The 6594-nt window shown below is 46.9% G+C and overlaps 1 long non-coding RNA gene across 4 annotated transcripts; it reads left to right on the top strand.

The window, feature by feature from the left end:
• The first annotated feature begins 2099 nt into the window (after positions 1-2099).
• Positions 2100-4030, top strand: LOC127910553 (uncharacterized). 4 transcript variants are annotated; one of them, XR_008075234.1, is made up of 5 exons: positions 2100-2203; positions 2641-3026; positions 3241-3313; positions 3441-3549; positions 3707-4030. It is a non-coding gene; the product is annotated as an uncharacterized LOC127910553 (long non-coding RNA). The 4 variants fall into 4 exon arrangements; XR_008075239.1 differs by lacking the exon at positions 2100-2203 and adding an exon at positions 2431-2523 and having other exon boundaries at positions 2672-3026; XR_008075238.1 differs by lacking the exons at positions 3241-3313; positions 3441-3549 and having other exon boundaries at positions 3740-4030.
• Positions 4031-6594: the final 2564 nt, after the last annotated feature.

The following is a 6594-nucleotide window of genomic DNA, read 5'->3' as shown; positions in this document are numbered from 1 at the left end:
ACTATATAGGGAATAGGGTGCTATGTAGTGCACTATATAGGGAATAGGGTGCTAAGTAGTGCACTATATAGGAATAGGGTGCTATATAGTAGGGTGCACTATATAGGGAATAGGGTGCTAAGTAGTGCACTATATAGGTGCAATAGGGGGTGCTATGTAGTGCACTATATAGGGAATAGGGTGCTAAGTAGTGCACTGGGACTATAGGTAGGGAATAAGGTGCTAAGTAGTGCACTATATAGGGAATAGGGTGCTAAGTAGTGCACTATATAGGGAATAGGGTGCTAAGTAGTGCACTATACAGAGAATAGGGTGCTAAGTAGTGCACTATATAGGGAATAGGGTGCTAAGTAGTGCACTATATAGGGAATAAGGTGCTAAGTAGTGCACTATATAGGGAATAGGGTGCTAAGTAGTGCACTATACAGGGAATAGGGTGCTAAGTAGTGCACTATATAGGGAATAGGGTGCTAAGTAGTGCACTATATAGGAATAGGGTGCTAAGTAGTGCACTATATAGGGAATAACCTAAGTTCCTAGTGTCACTGTTATGAGGGAATAAGGTGCTAAGTAGTGCACTATATAGGGAATAGGTGCTAAGTAGTGCACTATACAGGAGAATAGAGGTGCTAAGTAGTGCACTATATAGGGAATAGGGTGCTAAGTAGTGCACTATAGCAGGGAATAAGGTGCTAAATACCCTGTAGTGCACTATATAGGGAATAGGGTGCTAAGAAGCAGTGCACTATATAGGGAATAGGGTGCTAAGTAGTGGTGACTAGGAGCAGAGAATAGGTTGCTAAGTAGTGCACTATAGGTGACTCCTGGAGAGAATAGGTGCTAAGTAGTGCACTATACAGGGAATAGGGTGCTAAGTAGTGCACTATATAGGGAATAGGGTGCTAAGTAGTTTAAATACTGAACCCATACAGAGAATAGGGTGCTAAGTAGTGCACAGATATAGGGAATAGGGTGCTAAGTGACTCTATAGTAGAGAGAGAGAGGTGGTTAGTGAAGTATAACCCAGGTACTCCTGGAGGAGAATAGGTGCTAAGCAGTAAATACTATAGGTGACTCCTGGAGGAGCAGAGAGTGGTTAGTGAAGTGTTTAAATACACTATAGGAGCAGAGAATAGGGTGCTAAATACCCTGTAGGTGACTCCTGGAGGAGCAGAGAAGAGGAGGTGGTTAGCAGTTTAAATACTAACCCAGGTGACTCCTGGAGGAGCAGAGAGAATAGAGGGTGCTAAGTAGTGCACTATAACCCAGGGGAGGATAGAGGTGCCTAGTGTGTTAGGAGGAGCGTGGTTACTGAAGTAAATACCCTGATCCCAGGTTGGAGGAGCAAGGTGAATCCCCTGAACCCAGGTGACTGAGGAGCAGAGAGAGTACAAATGGTTAGTGAAGCAGTTTAAATACTGCCCAGGTGACTGAGGACAGGCAGTTAAAGCAGTTTAAATATGGGACTCCTAGGCTAGTGCACTGAAAATAAGAATTTGTTCTTAAGTGACTTGCACTATAAGAGAAAGGTGCTAAAAAAAATAGTAGTGCACTCCTGGAAAAAGAGATTATTTTAAACAAAGGAAAAGGAATGAGGTGTGAAGTGAGTATCATAATACCCTAACCCAGGTGACTAGGAGCAGAGAGAGAGAGAGAGAGAGTGTAAAGTGCAGGTGATGGAGGAGCAGAGAGAGAGAGAGAGGTGAAAGCAGGTCTGTGTGACTGTGGATGACAGAGAGAGAGAGAGAGAGGTGGTTAGTGAAAACTAGGTGACAAAACTACAAAGGAAGGAGCAAACAAAAGAGGTGGTTAGTGAAGCAGGATACATGACCTGGAGGAGCAGAGAGAGAGAGAGGAATAGAGGTGGTTAGTGAAGCAGTTTAAATACCCTGAGGTGACCCTGGAGGTGACTGAACCTGACTCCTGAGGAGCAGAGAGAGAGAGAGAGAGAGTGGTTAGTGAAGCAGTTTAAATACCCTGATCCCAGGTGATCCCAGGTGACTCCTGGAGGAGCAGAGAGAGAGAGAGAGTGGTTAGTGAAGCAGTTTAAATACCCTGAATCCCAGGTGACTCCTGGAGGAGCAGAGAGAGAGAATAGGTGGTTAGTGAAGCAGTTTAAATACCCTGAACCCAGGTGACTCCTGGAGGAGCAGAGAGAGAGAGAGAGGTGGTTAGTGAAGCAGTTTAAATACCCTGATCCCAGGTGACTCCTGGTTAGGAGCAGGTTTAAATACCCTGAGGTGACTCCTGAGGAGCAGGTAGAGAGTGTGGTTAGTGAAGCAGTTTAAATACCCTGTGAAGCAGTTTAAATAAATACCCTGAGGAGCAGAGAGAGAGAGAGAGGTCCCAGGTGACTCCTGGAGGAGCAGAGGAGCAGAGAGAGGTGGTTAGTGAAGCAGTTTAAATACTCTGAACCCAGGTGACTCCTGGAGGAGCAGAGAGAGAGAGAGAGAGGTGGTTAGTGAAGCAGTTTAAATACCCTGATCCCAGGTGACTCCTGGAGGAGCAGAGAGAGAGAGAGAGGTTAAAGGAATGAGTGACTAGTGAAGCAGTTTAAATACCCTGAACCCAGGTGACTCCTGGAGGAGCAGAGAGAGAGAGAAACTTAGTGAAGCAGTTTAAATACCAAACTGATCCCAGGTGACTCCTGGAGGAGCAGAGAGAGAGAGAGAGAGGTGGTTAGTGAAGCAGTTTAAATACCCTGATCCCAGGTGACTCCTGGAGGAGCAGAGAGAGAGAGAGAGAGGTGGTTAGTGAAGCAGTTTAAATACCCTGATCCCAGGTGACTCCTGGAGGAGCAGAGAGAGAGAGAGAGGTGGTTAGTGAAGCAGTTTAAATACCCTGAACCCAGGTGACTCCTGGAGGAGCAGAGAGAGAGAGAGAGAGGTGGTTAGTGAAGCAGTTTAAATACCCTGATCCCAGGTGACTCCTGGAGGAGCAGAGAGAGAGAGAGAGAGGTGGTTAGTGAAGCAGTTTAAATACCCTGATCCCAGGTGACTCCTGGAGGAGCAGAGAGAGAGAGAGAGGTGGTTAGTGAAGCAGTTTAAATACCCTGATCCCAGGTGACTCCTGGAGGAGCAGAGAGAGAGAGAGAGAGAGGTGGTTAGTGAAGCAGTTTAAATACCCTGATCCCAGGTGACTCCTGGAGGAGCAGAGAGAGAGAGAGAGAGAGTGGTTAGTGAAGCAGTTTAAATACCCTGATCCCAGGTGACTCCTGGAGGAGCAGAGAGAGAGAGAGAGAGGTGGTTAGTGAAGCAGTTTAAATACCCTGATCCCAGGTGACTCCTGGAGGAGCAGAGAGAGAGAGAGAGAGGTGGTTAGTGAAGCAGTTTAAATACCCTGAACCCAGGTGACTCCTGGAGGAGCAGAGAGAGAGAGAGAGAGTTTAAATACCCTGATCAGAGAGAGAGAGAGAGGGTGGTTAGTGAAGCAGTTTAAAGGTGGTTAGTGAAGCAGTTTAAATACCCTGATCCCAGGTGACTCCTGGAGGAGCAGAGAGAGAGAGAGAGAGAGGTGGTTAGTGAAGCAGTTTAAATACCCTGAACCCAGGTGACTCCCGGAGGAGCAGAGAGGAGAGAGAGAGAGAGTTTAAATACCCTGATGGTTAGTGAAGCAGTTTAAATACCCTGATCCCAGGTGACTCCTGGAGGAGCAGAGAGAGAGAGAGAGAGTGGTTAGTGAAGCAGTTTAAATACTCTGATCCCAGGTGACTCCTGGAGGAGCAGAGAGAGAGAGAGAGAGGTGGTTAGTGAAGCAGTTTAAATACCCTGATCCCAGGTGACTCCTGGAGGAGCAGAGAGAGAGAGAGAGAGAGGTGGTTAGTGAAGCAGTTTAAATACTCTGAACCCAGGTGACTCCCGGAGGAGCAGAGAGAGAGAGAGAGAGAGGTGGTTAGTGAAGCAGTTTAAATACCCTGAGCCCAGGTGACTCCTCCAATCACTAACGACCCTCCTCTGCTTGCAGGAGGAATCGCCCCTGCACTGCAGAGGAGGGGCCGTGACACTATATAGTGCACTATTTAGCACCCTATTCCCTGTATAGTGCACTACTTAGCACCCTATTCCCTGTATAGTGCACTACTTAGCACCCTATTCCCTATATAGGGAATAGGGTGTTATTTGGGACGCCATGTTGTAGTTCTCTTTGATAGGTGGATATTAAATGCAATCGATGGGATTCTTAGAATAAGTTAGTGTAGGGTAGGAGGTATAAACTGCTTGGGACCCTGTTCCCTATATAGTGCACTACTTTAGACCAGAACCCTGTGGGTAGTGAACTACTTTAGACCAGAGCCCTGTGGGTAGGTCACTACATTAGACCAGAGCCCTATGGGGTAGTACACTACATTAGACCAGAACCCTATGGGTAGTACACTACATTAGACCAGAACCCTATGGGTAGTACACTACATTAGACCAGAGCCCTATGGGTGGTACACTACATTAGACCAGAGCCCTATGGGTAGTACACTACTTTAGACCAGAGCCCTATGGGTAGTGCACTACTGTAGACCAGAGCCCTGTGGGTAGGTCACTACTTTAGACCAGAGCCCTATGGGTAGTGCACTACTGTAGACCAGAGCCCTGTGGGTAGGTCACTACTTTAGACCAGAGCCCTATGGGTAGTGCACTACTGTAGACCAGAGCCCTGTGGGTAGGTCACTACTTTAGACCAGAGCCCTATGGGTAGTGCACTACTTTAGACCAGAGCCCTATGGGTAGTGCACTACTGTAGACCAGAGCCCTGTGGGTAGGTCACTACTTTAGACCAGAGCCCTATGGGGTAGTACACTACTTTAGACCAGAGCCCTATGGGTAGTGCACTACTTTAGACCAGAGCACTATGGGTAGTACACTACATTAGACGAGAGCCCTGTGGGTAGTGCACCCAGGGCTTTTTCCTTTTTTTATCGTAAGAAAAACTTGTAATGCTATGAATTGTCTATGAGTGGGTGTTTGAGAGAACGAGACATGGAATGCGTGTGTTTCCGTCTGCAAGCGAGCATTAAAACTGACAAAACAATTTCTCCTGGTCAATTTATCTCTGTCTACAATACTTATAAAATAAAAATAAAAAAGCAGTGCACTACTTTAGACGAGAGCCCTGTGGGGTAGTGCACTACATTAGACCAGAGCCCTATGGGTAGTGCACTACTTTAGACCAGAGCCCTGTGGGGTAGTGCACTACTTTAGACCAGAGCCCTATGGGGTAGTGCACTACATTAGACCAGAACCCTATGGGTAGTACACTACATTAGACCAGAGCCCTATGGGTGGTTCACTACTTTAGACCAGAGCCCTATGGGTGGTACACTACATTAGACCAGAGCCCTATGGGTAGTGCACTACATTAGACCAGAGCCCTATGGGTAGTACACTACATTAGACCAGAGCCCTATGGGTGGTACACTACTTTAGACCAGAGCCCTGTGGGTAGTGCACTACTTTAGACCTGTTATGAGGCAGTGTAAAATGCTAAATTTTCCCCCCATTATTTCTCTCAAATTTTGTGAACAAATTTGTTTCCATCCCTCTTAGTGAGCATTTATCCTTTGCCAAGATAATCCAGCCACCTGACAGCTGTGGCATATCAAGAAGCTGATTGAACACCATGGTCATTACACAGGTGCACCTTGTGCTGGGGACAATAAAATGGCATTCTAAAATGTTACAGTTCTGTCACACAACACAACGCCACAGATGTCTCAAGTTTTGAGGGAGCGTTCAAATGGTATGCTGACTACAGGAATGTCCAGCCCAGTCAAAACTGTTCGCTGCTCTGGCCCCCCAATGGTGGAACAAACTCCCTCACGACGTCAGGACAGCGGAGTCAATCACCACCTTCCGGAGACACCTGAAACCCCACCTCTTTAAGGAATACCTAGGATAGGATAAGTAATCCTTCTCACCCCCCCTAAAATATTTAGATGCACTATTGTAAAGTGGCTGTTCCACTGGATGTCATAAGGTGAATGCAACAATTTGTAAGTCGCTCTGGATAAGAGCGTCTGCTAAATGACTTAAATGTAAATGTAAATGTAAGCTGTTGCCAGAAAATTGAATGTTAATTTCTCTACCATAAGCCGCCTCCAACGTTGTTTTAGAGGATGTGGCAGTACATCCAACCGGCCGCAGCAACCACGTGTAACGTGGACCTCCACATCCTGCTTCTTCACCTGCGGGATCGTCTGAGACCAGCCGCCCTGGACAGGTGATGAAACTGCGTGTTTGTACAACCATAGAATTTCTGCACAAACTGTCAGAAACCGTCTCAGGGAAACTCATCTGTGTGCTCGTCGTCCTCATCAGGGTCTTCACCTGATTGCAGTTCGGCGTCGTAACCGACTTCAGTGGGCAAATGCTTTGTTGGCCACTGGCACGCTTGAGAAGTGTGCTCTTCACAGATGGCTTTGTGTGGGCGTGTGGTTTGCTGATGTCAATGTTGTGAACAGAGTGCCCCATGGTAGTGGTGGGGTTATGTTATGGGCAGGCTTAAGCTACGGACAACGAACACAATTGCATTTTATTGATGCCAATTTGAATGCACAGAGATACCGTGACGACATCCTGAGGCCCAGTGCCATCACCTTATGTG

This window comes from Oncorhynchus keta, chromosome 21, assembly GCF_023373465.1.
Source record: "Oncorhynchus keta strain PuntledgeMale-10-30-2019 chromosome 21, Oket_V2, whole genome shotgun sequence".
NCBI lineage: Eukaryota > Metazoa > Chordata > Actinopteri > Salmoniformes > Salmonidae > Oncorhynchus > Oncorhynchus keta.
This window is presented reverse-complemented; position numbering and strand designations above follow the sequence as displayed.